This window comes from Giraffa tippelskirchi, chromosome 5 (genome assembly GCF_054371585.1).
Source record: "Giraffa tippelskirchi isolate mGirTip1 chromosome 5, T2T-mGirTip1v1.2.pri, whole genome shotgun sequence".
Lineage (NCBI taxonomy): Eukaryota > Metazoa > Chordata > Mammalia > Artiodactyla > Giraffidae > Giraffa > Giraffa tippelskirchi.
Genome location: NC_137279.1, coordinates 21801376 through 21823002, shown reverse-complemented (window position 1 = coordinate 21823002; position 21627 = coordinate 21801376). Strand labels below are relative to the sequence as shown.

The following is a 21627-nucleotide window of genomic DNA, read 5'->3' as shown; positions in this document are numbered from 1 at the left end:
AGAAGAACAGAAAGAACAGCAGACAGATGAGACTCGGTCACAGTCTCACTGTAACTCTGATCCGCTGTTCCGCAGAGACCACAATACTAAGAGACCTTGGTCTGGAGGAACCTTAAATGAGACACCAGGCTTTGGGTTTTCTTCTCTGTATATGGAGGAGCTGTGTCAATGAATTTTAAGATCCTTTTGTAAGTTGCCACTCCACAATTCTAAATCCAAAGGGTGTGCTTCATGTGAGCACCTTAAAAGACAATGATTTCAACGTCCCAAGCAATGTCAAATCTTCACTCCAGTCTAACCTCACTCTACCTCTCCCCTTTCTCTTGAGCACACAGTGGACACGTTAGGGATGATGCGATCGGAGTCTTCAGGAGCCAGGTCCATCTTCAGACTGGACCTCAGGTTGGTGAAAAAGGTTCTCATCCAGGCTGATAAAGATATGTAGATTCTAAGAAAGAAACCTTGGAGCTTCTGCACACAATAGAGAACCAGGAAGACGGGACCTTGGGCAAGGAAAGTCATACTACAGAATAACCTGGGACGGGCAAAGGCAGAGAGGAGGAGAGTGAGATGAACTCACTTTTAAATCAGCCTTAGTCATTGTTCTAATGTTAGCCTGCGTGCTGTGAGCTTGCAGCACTGTCTTTCTAAGGGGTTAACTTAGGACACCCAAAACTCGCTGCAGAAATCCCTGGTCCTTCTTTAGGCATCGCTTCACACTGAGTCCCTGAACTGACCTGCTAAGACAATGCATCACATCAGAGTATCAGAATTTGCCCAAAGGACAACTTCATCGAGGACCAGATGCATGATGTCCTCTTTCAGAGAATCTGGCAACTTAAAGTCAAATGTGGATTTGAACTTGGGAAATTCTCAAAGATCCTTTAATTCACTGAATACCTTAAGATTGGCTTACAGCAGATCTGGCATTCTGGGTCCCCTTTCCCTCTCCTGGCAAGGCCGAGTTTCACGCTAAATCCAGCTGAGTAGTAATGAGGTGGCTCAGGTGTTGAGGTCAAGCCAGAAGGAAGCATTAACTTGTCCATTCTTAGCCCCTTGGAAGGGCACCTGATGAACTGACCCCACAGTCTTTCAAGATTGAGGGTGACACCCCCTGATGGGCATGACTATTAGAAGACTTTGCTTAGATCAGGATTTTTAAATTCACTGTTAATCTTAAAAATCTTGCCTCCAAACCAAATCTAATATGGCTTCGGAAGGGGCTCCCCAGAGCAGAGTTAGAAAAGGACTGGATCAATTGGAAGACAAATAAAATGCACAACCATGAAATTCCCTGCCATTAGGGGATTGGAAGGGGAGTGTCTATGGGTTATTAGTTTTGCTTGGTTGTTTTTTCAATTCTATTAAGTGTGGTATTGTGAAAAGCCTCATATTCTTTATGAAAGAATTACAAGGGAAAGAGAACATCTCTAAAAATAGCATCTAACCACCCGTCCAACCTCTGCTATCTAAGCTGCCATTCTGAGTTTTTCTGTGCTACAAGGATTAAGCTCAGAACTTTAGTGGTGATAAGCTAATTATCCCAAACTAAGGATAACAAGTGTGTCTTGTCCATCAGTGACTAACCTTAAGGCGACCAAAGGTAGGCCTGTGATAGAATTACACCCTTTTCTTTGATTATTTTTTTAATCGCCCCCATCCCCCACTTCAGAGTTTGAAAGATATTAATGGTAGGTCTAATTTTCCCACATGGTCTCATTATGGTCTTCGGGACTGAAACTGTTAACAGTGGCAGTAACTTTCAACACCTGTGTAAGAAAATAACCTGTTAAAGTCAGGGGTTAATAACAGCAGAGGACCACTAATTATCTTGTAAATCTTTACTCTGGTATCAAACGTGACCCAAGTCTTTATGGCTTCTGGAACAGCAGCCTCTAAAGACCCCAACTTGTTCCATAAACATAATGAGAGCAGCACATTAGTGTCCTGGCCATCTGTGAAGAAAGATAAGGGACAGATGAAAATCAGGCAAAGGAGAGGGATGCAGGGAGAAAGGACAAAGTCAGGAGAAGTGAGGGCAGGAGACCAGCCAGAGAAACGATGTCCCATGGGTTGAGTTGGCTGGGTCTCCACACCTCTCGCCGCCGAGACCATCTGGTACAGAGTTCTGAAGTGATGCAATCCCACATCCCAGAAAGAGAGCCACATACAATAAGGTGCCCTGCTGGTTCTAAAAAAATCCACCAGCACGGATGCCAGGAACACCAATGATTTGCCTGAAGTTTGTGCCTACATAGGCCTGGTTAAGTGAGCAATCAAGTGAGATATAACATAGCCAGGTAATTCTTTTGTAAAGATGTCCAGAGCACAACTGGAAATGGAACTCTCTTTGTGGTTCTTCTATTCAACTCACAGTTGACCATGGAGCTGCTGCTTATCATCTCATTCTCACTCCTCTACCCCCACACACAACTATGTGAGCAAAAGCTTCACAGCAAAATGGCTTAAAATTTAAGAATCTCTCACCCAACAGAAGAACAAGATGTTCCTTTTTCAAGTAACTGGAATCTTTTTGACTTTCTGAGATTTGGAATAGAAATTTCCACTTCTGACCAGGAGAGGGATAATTGAATTTCTATTTCCTCTGCTTGGTGACATTTGCTCTCAATGGCAAAAATTAGACAGCCTCAAATCATTAATGGTCCTGTGATGAGAAACGGAATGGCAGGTTAAAGACAGCTTTGCATTGGGGTGGGGGTGGACGACGCAGGAGAATCAGGCTGCTGTGATTTCCCCAGAGCCCACTTTTCTCATCTTCAAATGATGAGACTAGAAGGTCTCTGAGGACCAACCCCTCCCAGCTGAGCCATGGCATTCAATGACACTGGCTCTAGTCAGACCCCAAATCAAGTGCAGGCTGAGTAAATTTCTCCATGCCAACTGGAGAAACATCTCTGGAAGTTTTTCCAAATCAAACTTTCCTCTTGGGCTTTGGGATGCTTCCAGCTTAATCCAGCCTATCAGTTCATAGACTGGTTACATTGAAACTCAATATAGGGACCTATAGGGAACTCTAGTGACCTAGAGGGAACTGCAATCATCAGTGACCCCAATAAGAAAGAATTATCTAGCATGCAGATGTCAACAAAGGGTCTCCAATGACCTTTTATTTTTCGTGTTTATGTGGACAAGGGTAGTCTAAATAAGAAAATTGCATCTGATCTCTCTCTGAAGCCTCACCAATAGCCCTTTATAGAGCTATAGTCTAAAAATCAAAAATGTCAGCTTCCTTAAAAGCTGCTTACCCATCTATTTCTCTGTTTTCTGGAGAGGTTGATAATGGACAAAAATAAACAGATATGGAAAGAAGGAGTGATGAGAGAAAGAGAAATAAGGACTCATACGGTATGTTGTCTCTGGAGGTGGGTGGGGGCAGAAGCTGCAGAAAGCGGAGGGTGGTTTTGCAAATCAGACTTGATGGAAAGCAGCGAAGCTTTCTATGGATGCTGCTGGAAGTAGGTCACTCTGTGCTACTGTGTGCTGGCATGAATAGCAATTCAGGAACTCTTCGAACATTCTATTTACCTAGCCATGAAGATGAAAACATTCCTGTGGGGGGAAAATGCGGCCAAAAGGTTCTGACACAACCAGAGAGATGAGGAGACATTCAAATGGCTTATGATTTCATCCAAAATGGTTTGCTTGTTCCTACAACAGTGTTTCTCTGGATCTTTTCAAACCTCTGCAAAGAGTTTATCCACATGATACTCATTAAAGTCTCATTTGAAAGGGGAAAAAAAGCCCAAAGCTCTTTGAAAAAGGCAGGGTTATCTGGGCTACAGATGTACGGCTAAAAAGATTTTTAAATATATCTAGTTCTATTCTCTACTGCCATCTGACTGACCTTTGTAAATTGAGATAACAGCACACATTTAACAAAATCTGACATCAAGTAAGATGTGTAATAATATTTAAACTCTGTAATATTAAAATACATATTTATGGATCATTTTGTACATTGTAATGAGAATAAGTCATTTTGAAGCCTGCAGTCTCACAATCGGAATTCTGATTTGAGGTTTGCAAGTCCTTAGGGGCCACTTGGCTGCAGTGTGGCATTGGAAGCAATATGGACACATGGGTTTGGGACAACCAGGACACTGGTTACAGGGTGATTGCAAGGAAACTCTTTGGTAGATCCAGTGAGAGCTCTGTTCACTCTTAATCCTCCCTCTTGTACTCCAGTCTTTTATTAACAAAGAGTTTAGTATTTGCTATAATTCTCTGATCTCGAACAGTGACGTTCCCTCACTAGCTCTCACTTTATAAAATGAAGTGGAAAAGAGAACGATAATGACAAAATATCACCTGCACATGACTTACATAAGGAGACTAGCCCTCTGCTTCTCCTAAACTGTCTTGATTCATTTCCATTTCTAATTAGTTTTCATCCACTTGTATTTCTGTTCTTATCATCTGTGATTCAACTCAACAAGCAATGAGGTACCTATTACGAGCTGGCTCTGCAAAGAAGCCCTTTCAACATTCACGAGCTAATTTAATCTTTTAACGACGCTTTAATGTGGGTATTTATATTCCCATTTTACAAACAAGGAGCTCCAGGAAAGTCAACCTACTTGACCAAGTTCACCCAGTTATAAACACTAAAGTTAGGGGGGAAAATTCCTATGTCTTTTGGCTTCAAGGCTACGGTTTTTTTCCACCACTTCAGTCCCTATTCTCTCATTTTACACATTTCAGTCAGTGCAGTCACTCAGTCATGTCCAACTCTTTGCGACCCCATGGACTGCAGCACTCCAGGCTTCCCTGTCCATCACCAACTCCGGGAGCTTGCTCAAACTCATGTGCATCAAGTCGATGATGGCATCGAACCATCTCATCCTTTGTCATCCCCTTCTCCTCCTGTCTTCAACCTTCCAAGCATCAGGGACTTTTCTAACAAGTCAGTGCTTCGCATCAGGTGGCCAAAGTATTGGAGTTTCAGTTTCAGCATTAGTCCTTCCAATGAATATTCCGGACTGATTTCCTTTATGATTGACTGGTTTGATCTCCTTGATGTCCAAGGGACTCACAAGAGTCTTCTCCAACACCACAGTTCAAAAGCATCAATTCTTCGGTGCTCAGCTTTCTTTATAGTCCATCTCTCACATCCATCCATGACTACTGGAAAAACCATAGCTTTGACTAGATGGACCTTTGCCAGCAAAGTAATGTCTCTGCTTTTTAATATGCTGTCTAGGTTTATCACAGCTTTTCTTCCAAGAAGCAAGTGTCTTAATTTCATGGCTGCAGTCACCATCTGCAGTGATTTTGAAGCCCAAGAAAATAAAATCTGTCGCTGTTTCCATTGTTTCCCCATCTATTTGCCATGAAGTGATGGGACCAGATGCCATGATCTTAGTTTTTCGAATGTTGAGTTTCAAGCCAGCTTTTTCACTATCCTCTTGCACTTTCATCAAGAGGCTCTTTAGTTCCTCCTTACTATCTGCCATAAGGGTGGTATCATCTGCATATCTGAGGTGATTGATATTTCTCCTGGCAATCTTGATTCCAGCTTGTGCTTCATCCAGTCCCGCATTTCTCATGATGTACTCTGCATATAAGTTAAATAAGCAAGGTGACAATATACAGCCTTGACGTACTCCTTTCCCAATTTTCAACCAGTCTGTTGTTCCATGTCTGGTTCTAACTGTTGGTTCTTGACCTGCATGCAGATTTCTCTGGAGGCAGATAAGGTAGTCTGGTATTCCTATCTCTTTAAGAATCTTCCAGTTTGTTGTGATCCATCAGTCAAAGGCTTTAGCATAGTTAATGAAGCAGAAGTAGATGTTTTTCTGGAATTCTCTTGCTTTTCTTTGTTTTCCAATGAATGTTGGCAATTCGATCTCTGGTTCCTCTGCCTTTTCTAAACCCAGCTTGAACATCTTTTTGAAGTTATCTGTTCTGTTGGAGCATAGCTTGGAGAATGAGTGCAATTGTGTGGTAGTTTGAACATTCTTTGGCATTGCCTTTCTTTGGGATTGGAATGAAAACTGACCTTTTCCAGTACTGTGGCCACTGCTGAATTTTACAAATTTGCTGACATATTGAGTGCAGAACTTTCACAGCATTATCTTTTAGGATTTGAAATAGCTCAGCTGGAATTCCATCACCTCCACGAGCTTTGTTTGTAGTGATGCTTCCCAAGGCCCACCTGACCTCGCACTCCAGGATGTCCGGCTCCAGGTGAGTGATCACACCATTGTGGCTAACTGGGTCATGAAGATCTTTTTTGTACAATTCTGTCTTTTCTTGTAACCTCTTCTTAATATCTTCTGCTTTTGTTAGGTCTATAATATTTCTGTCCTTTATTGTGCCCATCTTTGCATGAAATATTCCCTTGGTATCTCTAATTTTCTTGAAGAGATCTCTAGTCTTTTTTATTTTATTGTTTTCCTCTATCTCTTTTCGTTGATCACTTAGGAAGGCTTTCTTATCTCTCTTTGCTATTCTTTGGAACTCTGCATTCAGATAGATGTATCTTTCCTTTTCTCCTCTGCCTTTCACTTCTTTTCTCAGCTATTTGCAAGGCCTCCTCAGACAACCATTTTGCCTTTTTGCATTTCTTTTTCTTGGGGATAGTTCTGATCACTGCCTCCTGCACACTGTTACAAACCTCTGTCTATAGTTCTTCAGGTGCTCTATCAGATCTAATGCCTTGAATCTGTTTGTCGCTTCCACTGTATAATTGTAAGGGATTTGATTTAGGTTATACCTGAATGGTCTAGCAGTTTTCCCTACTTTATTCAATTTAAGTCTAAATTTGGTAATAAGGAGTTCATCATCTGAGCCACAGTGAGCTCCCCATTTTGTTTTTGCTGACTGTATAGAGCTTCTCCATCTTTGGCTGCAAAGAATATAATCAATCTAATTTCGGTATTGACTATCTGGTGATGTCCATGTGTAGAGTTGTCTTGTGTTGTTGGAAGAGGGTGTTTACACATCTCAACACAAGATAATAGAAGTAAAGTGCTTAGCAATATGTGGCATACAATGTCAACATCAATATTGTCATTATTAATACTGTGTTTTTTGTTTTCACTGTTAGTATCACCCATAGAAATTCCAAAGTTGAGTAATAATAATTGAGAGAGTTAAGCCAAGGGTAACTTTAACTGTCACAAGCTGCTTAAAAGTCTTCCTAAGCCCAGGAACCATTAAGAATCGGCTCAGTTTCAGTGAGGAACTTGACCAAGTCATACTTGTATGTCTCTCTAATGCTCCTTAAAAAACTGAAAATTCCTTAGATATCTCTGATGAAATCTCACTTACACTGTCTGCTTTAAGATCTGGCCACTAGGGCTTTCACAGATGATGCCAAGGTATCCATGCCCATGGCCCAAGCTCAGCCAAATCCCCTGAGCTTGCTATAAGGCAAAACACTCACTAATTGACCCTGTGGGTTCCTGGACACAAAATCCTTAGTGACACCCATTTTTTACAGGAAATAGGCTCCATTCAGCCTCTAAGACATTCCCTGAATTAAACAAAGTGCCTGAAAAACTATGGACGGAGGTTCGTGACATTGTACAGGAGGCAGTGATCAAGACCATCCCCAAGAAAAAATATGCAAAAAGGCAAAATGGTTGTCTGAGGAGGCCCTAAAAATAGCAGAGAAAAGAAGAGAAGCAAAAGGCAAAGGAGAAAATGAAAGATATATCCATTTGAATACAGAGTCCCAAAGAATAGCAAGGAGAGATGAGAAAGCCTTCTTCAGTGATCAATGCAAAGAAACAGAGGAAAACAATAGAATGGGAAATACTAGAGATCTCTTCAAGAAAATTAGAGATACCAAGGGAACATTTCATGCAAAGAAGGGCACAATAAAGGACAGAAATTGTACAGACCTAACAGGAGCAGAAGATATTAAGAAGAGGTGGCAAGAATACACAGAAGAACTATATAAGAAAGATCTTCACGACCCAGATAATCACGATGGTGTGATCACTAACCTAGAGCCAGACACGCAGGAATGCAAAGTCGAGTGGGCCTTAGGAAGCATCACTATGAACAAATCTCGTGAAGGTGATGGAATTCCAGTTGAGCTATTTCAAATCCTAAAAGATGATGCTATGAAAGTGCTGCACTCAATATACAAGCAAATTTGGAAAACCTAGCAATGGCCACAGGACTGGAAAAGGTCAGTTTCATTCCAATCCAAAGAATGCTCAAACTACCACACAATTGATCATCTCACATGCTAGTAAAGTAATGCTCAAAATTCTCCAAGCCAGGCTTCAACAGTATGTGAATTGTGATCTTCCAGATGTTCAAGCTGGATTTAGAAAAGGCAGAGGAACCAGAGATCAAATTGCCAACATCTATTGGATCACCGAAAAAGCAAGAGAGTTCCAGAAAAACAACTACTTCTGCTTTATTGACTATGCCAAAGCCTTTGACTGTGTGGATCACAACAAACTGTGGAAAATTCTTGAAGACATATGAATACCAGACCACCTTACCTGCCTCCTGAGAAATCTGTATGCAGGTCAAGAACCAACAGTTAGAACTGGACATGGAACAACAGACTGATTCCAAATCGGGAAAGGAGTATGTCAAGGCTGTATACTGTCACCCTGCTTATTTAACTTATATGCCGAGTACATCATGAGAAATGCCAGGCTGGATGAAGCACAAGCTGGAATCAAGATTGCCAGGAGAAATATCAATCACCTCAGATATGCAGATGACACCACCCTTATGGCAGAAAGTGAAGAAGAACTAAAGAGCCTCTTGATGAAAGTGAAAGAGGAGTGAAAAAGTTGGCTTACAACTCAACATTCAGAAAACTAAGATTATGGCATCTGGTCCTATCACTTCATGGCAAATAGATGGGGAAGCAATGGAAATAATGACAGACTTTATTTTCTTGGGCTCTAAAATCACTGCAGATGGGGACTGCAGCCATGAAATTAAAAGACGCTTGCTCCTTGGAAGAAAAGTTATGACCAACTTAGACAGCATATTAAAAAGCAGAGACATTACTTTGCCAACAAAGGTCCATCTAGTCAAAGCTATGGTGTATCATGTAAGGATGTGAGAGTTGGACTATAAAGAAAGCTGAGCACCGAAGAATTGATGCTTTCGAACTGTGGTGTTGGAGAAGACTCTTGAGAGTCCCTTGTACTGCAAGGAGATCCAACCAGTCCATCCTTTTTTTTTTATTATTAATTTATTTATTTTAGTTGGAGGCTAATTACTTTACAATATTGTAGTGGTTTTTGCCATACATTGATATGAATCAGCCATCGGTTTACATGTGTTCCCCATCCTGAACCCCCCTCCCACCTCCCACCCTATCCCATCCCTCTCGGTCATCTCGTTGCACCAGCCCTGAGCACTTGTCTCATGCATTGAACCTCGCCAACCAATCCATCCTAAAGGAAATCAGTCCTGAACATTCATTGGAAGGACTGATGCTGAAACTGAAACTCCAATACTTTGGCCACCTGATGCGAAGAACTGACTCATTTGAAAAAACCCTGATGCTAGGAAAGATTGAAGGCAGGAGCAGAGGGAGATAACAGAGGATGAGATGGTTAGATGGCATCACTGACTCAATGGACATAAGTTTGAGTAAACTTTGGGAGTTGGTGATGGACAGGGAAGCCTGGCGTGCTGCAGTCCATGGGGTTGCAAAGAGCTGGACACAACTGAGCAACTGAACTGAACTGCACTCAAGCGGAACCTTCTATCCTCATTTTCTCCTTGGGGGACAAAGCTTTCTTTTTTTAATTTTTTTTATTGAGGTAAATGCCACATAATATAAAACATACTATTTTAACCATGTTTATTTGTATAGTTCAGTGGCACTAAGTTCATTCACATTTTTGTGTAACTCTCAACATCATCCATCTCCCAAATTTTTCACCTTCCTAAACTGAAACTTTGTCTCCATTAAACACTAATTCCCTACTCCCCCCTCCTCACCCCCTTAAACCCTCCTCTGCCCCTGGCATCTAGCAATGTACTTTCTGACCCTGAATTTGATTATTCTATGTGCCTTGTATAAGTGCAATCAAACAGTATTTGTCTATACCCACTGTATGTTGGAATGAATGTGTTTTTAAGGTTAACTTAATACATGGGAGACGGAGCTTTCTACCCCATTCCTACAGACCTGTGGGCTCACCTGGCTGACCTTGAGCCCTGCCTTCTTGCATACATACAGTCAGGGAGCCTTAGACAGTCGGCCAGTCATCTGTCTAAGCCCTTTTCTCTAAACCACTTTCTCCTATAGAAAAGAGAGGTCAGCGTAGCTTCTAAAGCCTCTTCTCACCCTAAGCTTCTCTGATTTTATTTTTCATCTCCCTTCGATCTGCAATCACCATACTAGGGGTTGAATCATCAGTTCTGATGAAGTGAAGCTGAGTCTGTTGTGTTTTTCAACCTGAGAAAGGGGAGTGGGACAGCATTCTACAGCTCATGGAAAACTCCTATTATAAGCACTGTGTTTCAACTTAAAAAGACCTTTCTTATAAGGCCTCTTCTCTGTTCATTCATCAGTTCTCTGCGGCAGTAGGTTTTACAGAATTAGGACTGAAGGCCAAAGAGGGTAACTGATGATCTCAAGGATTAGAGGTAAAGTGACAGAGACAAAAAGGTTCAAATCCAGCTTTCTGACTCCCACAGTGCTCTTTCTACCAACCTGTGCTGTCTACGAAAGCGATGCTGATTTTACTGAGAAATCATGAACCACTGTGCTTGTACGTCAGCTTAATGAATTAGATACACAGAAGATATACATCAATAATAAATACCGTCAGGAGTTTGAAGAGTTTGGGCTTATAGACCTGGGAATGAAATTGAGTTATTAACCAATTCATACTAGTATACACATCACATGACAATCTGATGTGATTTCCCTGTGACAGACTCCCCCAAGGGATCAGATCTGCTTCTTCCTGGATTCCAGCTACTGGTTTAAAGACACTAGACACTATCTTGAGCCCATTTCTGCAGGCTATTGTGTAAACGCTCCTTACAAAAGAGGTCAAGATGACCTCTAAGTAACCTGACAGATATCTCCAGGGAAATATTAATCTAGCCATCTAGTCTCTGCTGGATGAAAGATAATGATTTAAAGGAAATACAAGGGCACTTGATTGCTAAAATGTGTTGCTGCTCAGCTGGGAATAAAGTATTGACAGTACCAGTTGCTGACATCTTTCCACTTTTCTCCTCTTTCTTTATTATAGCCCTGTTCCCGTGTGTGCGTGTGAGTGTTGTGTCCGACTCTTTGCAACTCCATGGACTATACCCTGCTAGGTTCTTCTATCCATGGGATTTCCAAGGCAAGAATACTGGAATGGGTTGCCATTCCCTTCTCCAAGCTCTCTCCTTACTCCACCTTAATTCTACAGCCCTCTCTCCTCTGCAGTCCCCCCAAAAATATCCATTATGGGACTGACAGTGAAAAGCGGGAGCCATGTATCCCTCACAAGGGATGTATGTTAGAAAACAGGTCTGCCACTTTGCATTGGTCAACAGCACCACCCCTCACGCCTCCTGTGTTCCTCCAGCTCCTCTCTGTGCCAGGCCCTGCTCTGTGGGTGCGTGTTTGAACCTCTGGGTTCAGATAATCATATGCACATCATGGAGCCAAGGATGGTTTCTGCTTTTTTCCATCCCTATTACAAGAGTTTACATTCATTCATGCTTTGCACAGGCCAAGTTTAGTGTTTGTAAAGTTCTCAGTGATGTGATGATCAGGCTGAATCTAACAAGATAAAGTATGACAATGGATAATTATTACTACTTTTCACAATAGCTAACCTACACTGAGCGCTAGCTCTGTGGTAGGTAACGGGCCAAACACATATGTTCTCATTAAGCTATTTGAGGGCTGAAATGCAGGTACTATTATTAATATCATCCCCAGCTTAGGGAAGTGAGACACAAGAGGTCAGGTAACTGGTCATGACTTTGGCATTGTGGCTCTAGGAAGGGAACACACTCTTCTTGAACCCTAACCCTTTCTACTTGCCACTGGGTAAGAGGCAGGGCCGGTGCAGGATCATCAACATGCAGGCCAACAAATTGACTCCAACTCTTGCCCCCCTTGACCACTGCGGTAGGAGAGAAGTGAAGTGGTGTCCTTGTTATTATCCACATGGTCCTGAAAATGGGGAGGGCTGACACATGAACAGGACTTGACAATCTGTCTATATATTCCCTTTTTTTTGACCTTGATCAAGTCAAGAGTGGGAAAGCATTGTCTGGGTACATGAAAAAGCATCAGTCCCCAGATTGTCTATTAACCCAATATACAATATAGCTAGTGCCTTTGAATATGTATGTCAGGTGCTATCAAGGGCTTTGGAATATATTAACTCATTTCATCTTCAGAGCAATTATGAATTGGATAACAATTACAGGTGAGAGGGCTGAGGTACAGAAAAGTAAAGTAACTTGCCTAGCATCATACATTTAGCAAGTGGAAGAGACTAGATTCAAACAGGCTGTGTAGCTCCAGAGTCTGAGCTCCGAAACACCATACTTCCCTGCCTCTTCCCTATGAAAGATTCTAACATATAGTTTCTGCTATAAGACTAATTTCTAATCATCCTACTTGCTCACTATGTCTTCCTTGCCCCCTTTCCCTTGGTTTTCTGCCCTTGGTTTCCACATCCTAAAGGGTATTACATTTCTTCTAGAGTTTAGTTTTTAATTTTCAGTAGCACTCCACAGATATTTCCACCGCAAGGTGACCTCCTATGGTTAGTTCTCCTCCATACCCTACCAGAACTAAAGATCCGGAAATTAACAGGTGGTACTGACATTTCTATTCTCTACTTAGTAGCACAAGCCCGTTAATTAGAAGATGTGACTAAAACAATGCTAGTGGAGTTTTGCATAACCAAAGAAAGGTGCTGGGTTTTCTGCTTGTTTCTGCAAGAGCACACTCTAAAGGAATACAGCCATGTTTCACAATCAAGCCATTAAACTGTGAACACAAGCGACCGTAAGTGAAATGAGTGGATGATTAGACTTCAGTCAGGACACAAAGACAAGAACTTAGGGACAGCTGATAGCTTCTCATCTAGCTCTCAAATTGTGACCAGAAAGGCACCGAGCTGGAAGACAATTCTGTCAGGGGCCTATACTCACTCTGACATCAGCCTTAAAAGCTGATTTCAACTCCTTAGCAACTATGTCTCTTTCATTCACAAAATTTTCAGTATCTTTTTTGTTTACTACATCTATATTTCCTGGTTGTACCACACACTGGAAAATAAGTTCCCTATGAATCATAACTTCTGGGTGAAGTGGAACTTCTTTTCATTTGCCCTACACTCATGATGGGGTCACAAAGAGTTGGACATGACTTATAGACTGAACAACGCCACCTTTTTCGGTTTCAAATAGAGCTTTGAGTCCTGGCAGTTGAGTATTTGGTGAACAAGGTCACATATACTTCATATGACAAATATGGATCACATTCTTCTTTTAGTCTTTGTATCCACAGACTCATTCATATTTCTTTCATCCTTATTTGGCTGTCGTGTCTAGTATGTGTCAGGCTTTTTATTCTGCCTTCACACAACCACACCTACGTCCTGCTGACCGTTATGGCTGCCTTTCTGTACACTTCTCTGGGTTCATTACATGCATTCTCTGGAGTGGATTTATGCAGCATAGTGGAAATAGGAAGGATTTTAATATGGAAAAACCTGAGACAAGGTTCTTGCACCTAATACTTCTGAAATCTGTAGGCCTCAGTTTCTCAGCCTTTCAAAAAATGGGAATAATACAAACATCTACCTCACAGGGCCATAAAAGTGAGACTGCACATGGGGATGTTTTGAAATATGAGAAATAAGAGTTGTAGTTATTATTAATATTATGATCATTAAAGATTGGTGATAAGAATAACTTTTTTATTCCTGGTTAAAAAAAAAAACAAAAAAACAATGTGATTCTTCTTTAGTGTAGAGGGCTGTTGTGTTTCCCAAGCCCTTCATAATGCCATTTCATTCTTCCTTTTTCAGAGAGGCTAGCATATCAGGTCAATGTTTTCAGAAAATGATTTTAATAAACCCTAGGTTATTTTCCTGAGTCATTAATGGCATGGCAAAGAGTATTTTATTTTATAACTCTAACTAGAGCCTGTACCTGGGACAGTGTTACCTTGAAGTTGACGACATGAAAATCACCAGGCTCTGTTCTGTCCTCTACATAGATTCTAACGTTCTTGCAGTCTGTCTCCATCAATTCGACTTCTTAGTATATAAAGTTAGTATCCTCTAAACCTTGCAAGAGGACTGTTTATTTACTACTTTAATAACTGAGACTCCATGCCCAACAAATATGATAGTAATTTACCATTAAAAAAATACATTTCAAAGGTAGAACATGCCAGAGCTTTTTGAAAATCTAAGTAGATGCCCTTGATCAACACGTATGGTACACCCCTACAGAACAAGGATCGTTCAGACTTGACTTCCCTTTCTAGATTCCCACTGTTACCAGGTCTCCCCTCCACCACTGTGCCTACCTCTTCCATGCCTGCTAGGTTCAATTACTGTAGAAGTGTTTACAGATCTCATCCATTAGCGTCAACTTCGATGGCTTGTCCCCAGTAAGTGCTCAGAGTCCTTACAAACAGGGAAGGTCTCATAGATCAGATTGAACTATTACTTTGTTCACTTTCCCTAACTTCATGTCTGAGGTTCTTTGGGATGCATGGGTGTGTCTCAGGCAGCACCAGTAATTTAACTGTTCTTGTTACCCAGTTTAGGGTACTCTTTGTCCTCAATATTACTTGTACTTGTTTAAGTAATTAAAATGTTAGGAAGTCACATGCTTGCTGGAAATTCACAAATTCTTCAATACAAAAGAGAAAAGTCATTCCATCAGTTAATTTTAACATTTTCTTGTTTATAACCATGAGAGAATCTAAGGTTTTTCTGACTGACTTTTGTTTTTTTTTTTTCTTTTTTAAACATTTTACTTTATTTATTTAAATTTTAAGGCTAAGTTTTATTTATACCAATACATCCAAACTCTTATTATTTCAACATGTAACTGATGTGAAAAATATACATAATTGACTTTTTTCATTCCAAGTGTTCTTTTTATTTAACCTTTTATTTTGTATTAGAGTATAGTTGATTAACAACGTTGTGAAAATTTCAGGTGAACAGTAAAGGGACTCAGTCATACATATACATGTATCCATTCTCCCTCAAACCCCTCTCCCAGCCAGGCTGCCATATTACACTGAGCAGACCTCCTTGCGCTGTATAGTAGTCCTTGTTAGTTATCCATTTTAAATACAGCAGTGTGTACCTGTTCATCCCAAACTCCCTAACTATCCCTCCCCCCGCGCCCCCACTGCCCCAACCATAAGTTCATTCTCGAAGTCTGTTAGTCTGTTTCTGTTTTGTATTTACTTTAACTGTGCCGGGTGCTGGTTCTACACTGCGGGAGCACGGGCTTCGTTGTCCCGTAGCACGTGCGTTCGCCAACCAAGGATCGGCCTCACGTTCCCTGCATTGGAAGGCTGCTTCTTAACCACTGGACCACCAGGGAAGTACCTGGCATCATTTCTTTATATCTTATCCTATATCTTTTTGTCCTATCTCCTGATGGTTATAAAAATCTATTTTTGGTTAAAAAATTTCTACTTAGCATGCATTTTTCCTACATGATAACCTATCAGTTTTCCAAATCCTTGCCTTTTTTTTTTTCTTCAATTTTGATACTTAAATTGTTCCATTAGGACAAAACATAGACTAGATAGCTTTGTCCTCTTGTGAGAGGTTTCTTCTACCATTTAAGGGATAATTTATATCCTACTTTGTGTTATCTTCGCTTTTTCTGGACAGAACTTTCAGTATTAGGTGAGGGATCCCTAAACTGCAATGGAAACCCTTCACCACCTCCATTCTCCTTATGGGAGTGAACCAGAAAGTCTAGCTGACCGGCCTCTGAAGTGAGACGAATGGAGAGGGAAATACATCTTTGCCAAGATGGAGGGCCAATCATTTGGGAGGGATGGGAGAGGGAAAGATTCTTCCCGTCTAGAGTTTCTAATATTGTGTTATAGATGATAAAACTAAGACGAAGGGGCTTCTAAAAGTAGCCGGCTCGGCCTCTTTAATTACCCTGTCTAGAGAGAAAGTCTGTCATCAGGGCTGGAGTCTGGGACTGTTCAAGAGATTGATTGGAGGAAGACATTTTTTCGTCCCATCTAGATTGCTGCGGTTTTACTGGAATTGAGGCTGGCCATAAACCTATCAGTGACTCAAGAAAATTGAAGCAATTAAGCCTGCAGGTGCACCTATTTGTCATATTAATGATGGATCTGTGTTAATCTAAGTCAGAGAAGGCTTCGCGGGGCGCGTTCACGGCTGTGGGGGTGCAACGACCTGGGGGCGGCGCTGCAGCTCCATCGCTACAATGGGGGAGTCCGGGCTCCTGCCTGCTGAACCCCCCAAGCTCCTCCCCTCCATCTCAGGGGCTCCAATGCCAATCAAACTATTTCATAGTTGGTTAATTTGACTCAGGTGAAGAAAATGCTAGTGGAAGAGATGTAGTTTGATGTGAAAAAAATATGATTTGCAGTCCTGATTTTGCAGTCAGGCAGACCTGGTTTGAATATTAGCCTTCCTACTCAGTACTGGTTTGTCTTGAACAGGTTATTTAAGCCCAGTGAGAACTGTGATATCTACTTTAGAAAGCTGTTGTGAGCAGGGAATGAAGTCATAAATGCAAAGCTCTTAATACGGTGTCTGGGAACTATGGCCACTTTAATGATTTCTCCTTTTCTGACCTTGAAAATATTTTAGCTCCTAGGAATTAATTTCCAGTCTTTTCTTTACAGTTTGCCAACTCCTCCTGGGTAAGGAATAGTATTAGGAAGGTTGAGAAAGATGAGCAGACCAGTCACTAAGCAGGCCAATTCTAGCACCTGCCCAAGGCTCCTCCCACGGGAAGCTGCCCCTCCCCCCCACCCCGCCCCGGTCCTCAGGCCCTTCTTTCCACAAGAGCCGAGGACAGCCTGCAGTGTTTGGGATATCAGGGACCTGCAGATCTCTCAAAGGATGACCATGATTTCTACTACTGGAAAGGTCAAGAAACATTTTGATTTTGATCCTGAATGTCCAGTCTCAAAAGTTGGATTTTGGCCAGTTGATATCAAGCATATGCAGTCTTGGTTTTGGCATGAGAATTATTGTAATGCTTCCAAATGAAAATGAAACCAACCATCTTAAGTCATACAAAAATAATAATAATAAAACAAACATACTGGCCTTGGGGGGGAAAAAAGGTGGGAACCTCATCAGAGAACAGCCTGTCTATAGACTTAGCTCGGCCCATGAACTTGAGCAAGCCAGATTCTCTCACTCTTAGCAATTGGAAATAGTGAATGTGGAAGGGATCAGGTCTAAATCAGTGGAAACAAGCTTGGAGAGATGCATAGGAAAAGCACAGATAGAGAGTCTGGGCCATAATGGCCACTTCAAGCTGGAGAGATGAAAAAACAGAAAAAAAACATGAGTAAGCAAGGCTCCAAGGTAGAGGAAAGACACTGCACACAGAGGGAAATGCTAGGCAAGACGGCAGGGGGGAAGATAGGAGCCGATGCTTGGCAGGAGCTGAGGCACATTCATGCAGGACAACACAGGGAGGACCCCAGAGCCCTTTGCGGAGCCCTGAGTGCCATCCTGGATCTGGGTCCACCTGCCTCGAGGCCTGGGAGGAGTGTGGCTCATGTTCTGTCATTCCTTCGAGGTCACTGCCTCCTGCTGATGTGAGTGACTCTTAAGAAGGACTCTCCATCATGGAGTGACATCAGTCACTGTACCTTACGATCAAAGGAACCTTACCCACTGAGCTGTGATATACCCTTCAGAGGATCTCAGAAAAGGCTCAGAGAATTCCAGACGCTGGCCTCTCCTCTGAAGACCTTGATCACAGCACTCAGCCCAGGCCTCCTCTGATCACCTACCACAGTTTACGGAAGAGTCTCTCCCTCCCCACCCCCGAACAACAGGTAAATACATATAACTCTTTATGAGAGAAGTCATTAAAACAAATGTTTAGACAGTGATAGAGTAATGGGAACCCTGTTTTTTTCAAAAGTGTGTCTTTTCAGTCTAGCTATGGCCCTGAAGTCTCTTCGTAATTTTGTTTCCATCTGCAAAATGGGAGTCATGACAGCACAATGGCAAACCACAACATGCTGCATCTGTGAGGTTGTGAAGCACGCAGACAGCTAATGACATTAGAATGGCAATGCATTCTCCTTTATTATAAAAGAAACGATTTTCCTTTGTCAACCCATGTAACTTTAACAGTCAGCAATAATGAGAAAGGAAACAACAAAAACACTGTACATGACAGCTAAAATCAGAATTTGATAAAATATTCTACTTCGAAAGGGATACTGTCAAGTAAAAAAAAAAATCAATTTGGGTAGAAAAAAACATCTGGTTTGTTTATTAGTTTTGCTCCTAATGCCACCAAATGGACCTCAATCTGAAATGGCCTTTGAAATCAAATTTGCTGTTCTCCAATTCTGCAACTTACTCTTTATGCTAATTTGTCTGCACCTGCAGGGACAAAGAAACTGGCAGCATTGAACATGAGATCCAGGAAGAAAAAGCAACACAAAGATTCAGGAAATGAAACCAGGACTAAATCATATTAGGTGTATAAAGGTTGGACTTTTTATAAAACAAGGGAAGACTGGATTGAATAACTGAGAGAGTATTCTGACTGTAAAACTGACAGATCCCTGGTGAAGGACCTGTTGTCTTTCCCAGGTCCCAGAAGAATGGCAGCGTGGGGTGTGGAGCAATTTGTAAGGCCAAGTGCTGGGCCAAGCTGGGTCTCTCCCAGCCTTCACACCCCTGATCATGGAGGTTATTGTAAAAATGTCTCAAGGAGTTTCCATCCTTTAGAAAGCCTCTAGAAGTTTGGGTTAATTCTCCCTTCCAACTTAAAAAGCCTCTTTTGTCAAGGTCTATGTTGAAAGAGAAGGAAATGGAGAAGGAAATGGCAACCCACTCCAGTATTCTTGTCTAGAGAATCCTGTGGACAGAGGAGCCTGGTGGGCTGCTGTCCATAGGGTCGCATAGAGTTGGACACGACTGAAGCGACTTAGCATAGCATGTTGAAAGAAATATTGCAATTTTAAGGAAGAGACCCAGTCACTATTTTCCCATTTTTTTCATTATCTGGGCCCCATTTCCCTTCTCCTGCTTCCAGCTGCCACATCACCAGGTATGCTCTAAAGGTGCCCGGGAATCAACTTGAGTATCCCAGACATTATAAAACCTAAAGACACATGTACTACAAAGGAATTTAGAGATGCTGTACTCATTTTATAGATGCCCAATCCTTCAAGGGCATAAATGCGCACACACACCCCTCATTTAAAACATCACAAAAACTTAGTTAAGTATTTTGCCCAAGGTCACACAGAGCATTAGCCCATAAGAAATCCAGAGAAAGAATCTCTTTCTGTTATACTGCCTCTCAAAAAAAATTTGAAAAGATTTTTTAAAATATTCTAAGATGCTTCTATTTCAAATATTCTCTCTATTGCTCTGTCCGGTATATTTAATTTTAGACTCCCTGCACTATATAAAACCACTGTCAAAATTCAAATTCTGTCAACAGCCAGTATCTGTTGAGGTCCAATGAGTGCTGTAAATGTTATGTGTTTAATGCTCAAGCAAAAATGTCAATTTCCACCTTGGAGTTATTAGACCTAGGGAAAAAATCAATTTGGCAGGTAAAATGTTCAACAGCCACATTCCTTGTGTCCTTCCTCTTCTCCTCTTAAGCATCTCTTCTCTTCTCCATTTTCTGCCCTATCACCAGGGGTAAAAGAATATTGGCATCACACATCCCAAAGACGACTTTATATAAAATTAAATAAAAAGAGAATCAATTTTTTTATCTACTGTTTAATTTTCACTAGACCAGATATCTTATCTCCTTTAGACTAATACTAGTTTCTTAGAGAAATAAGGTCACTTTTATACTTAATAATTGCATCAAATGTATTTCTGGAACAAATGATACAAATTCATTTATGAAGAAACTCTTTTTCACTAATTGAGTGATTGATGAGGAAAGTCTGTGTGTCCCAAATTTGTGAATATAAAGAGATGGGAAACAAGAGGTTAATGGACTTTCTCAACATCAAACCATGCAACAGGATAAGAGTTAGCACTCACAGCTCCTGCCTCTTCAGTCCAATTTGTTATTGGAGTCACAGAGGAATGTCTTTTAGTGAAACTTCTTGAGATTTTATGTCCCTAATTCTGTTCTGTCTCCCTAGGGAGGAAGTGTAGTGAAGGGGAAAGAGAATGGACTTTAGAATCAGACGGACGTGGTAAGACTCCCAACTCTGACATTGCTGGTCACGTGATCCTAGGAGAGTTGCATCACCTCAGAGCTTGTGTCTTCATCTGTAAAAGGCAGATAATAATACACACTTCGGAGGGTGCATGAGGCTTAAATGAAACCATATGTGAAGTGTACGGCAGGTACTTAATACATGTGTGCACCTTTCACATCTGTATTTTTCTTGGACAACTAAACTATAATTGAGCCACAGGAGAAAGAAGACAAGTCTAGAAAGTGAAGATCTGTTTTCACTTACTTCCAATTAGTTTTGTGAGTTCTAACATTTTAACTTGAAAATGAGCTCAATTTTGTAGGGAAAATGCACTGATGGTACCACTTTAAATGCCAGGGTCTTCTCCCTGGGCAGCAGGTTCCACTGATCTCTCTATTCATGTGTCAATGCCCCATTTCATTACCAAGACTATTATATACATCGTCAGGAAAACAGGAACTAGAAAAAGGAAAACCAGGGATCTCTCACTTGACTGAATCACCAGTGGGCTGTGTGTACCTGCATTCATCCATTCCTTTGGAAAGTATTTTATTGAATCCTACCTTAATGCCACCTGGAGTAGGAAATTACAACCCACTCCAGCACTCTTGCCTGGAAAATTCCATGGACAGAGGACCCTGGCTGGCTACAGTCCACAGGGTCACAAAGAGTCGGACACGATTTAGTGACTGAGTGTGCACGTGCGCGCGCACACACACACACACACAACTTAATGCCAAAGGCCAAAGGTTACAAATACGAATAAACCTGCCTCAAAGGAGTTTACATTCCAGAATGGACGGGGAAACACCAACGACAACCAAGAATGCAATAAAGGGGCCATGGGAGATGTATATACAGAATGGTGGTTGTTGTTCAGTTGCTAAGTCATGTCTGACTCTTTCTAAGCCCATGGACTGCAGGCTTCCCTGTCCTTCACTATCTCCTGGAGTTTCTTCCAACTCCTGTCCATTGAGTTGGTGAGGCCATTCAACTATATCATCCTCTGTCATCTTCTCCTTCTGCCCTCAATCTTTGCCAGCATCAAGGTTTTTTTCTGAGTTGGCTTCCAGGATGGAGTGAGGGTGTAAGGAAAGAGTAGCCCCTTCTTCCTGAGGAGAGGGCATCAGAATGGTTTAAAAGAAAAGATGGTATCTACACTAAGCTTAAAGATAAGCATGGCTATCCCAGCAGAGTGTATGTGTTGAAGGGAAGGTACTCCATGCTATGAGTGTTAGCTGCTTAGT

At 41.5% G+C, this 21627-nt stretch overlaps 1 protein-coding gene and 1 long non-coding RNA gene across 4 annotated transcripts in view; one reads left to right on the top strand and one right to left on the bottom strand.

The window, feature by feature from the left end:
- The window catches only part of LOC145507396 (uncharacterized), a 44286-nt gene extending 41794 nt beyond the window's left edge, over nt 1–2492 (top strand). Inside the window, exon 5 of the long non-coding RNA XR_014054831.1 lies at nt 336–2492. This is a non-coding gene — a long non-coding RNA (uncharacterized LOC145507396). The remainder of the gene's footprint in view (nt 1–335) is intronic.
- Nucleotides 1–21627, bottom strand: part of ASTN1 (astrotactin 1) — a 345878-nt gene that overhangs the window by 226182 nt on the left and 98069 nt on the right. The gene's annotated exons all lie outside the window — the stretch shown is intronic.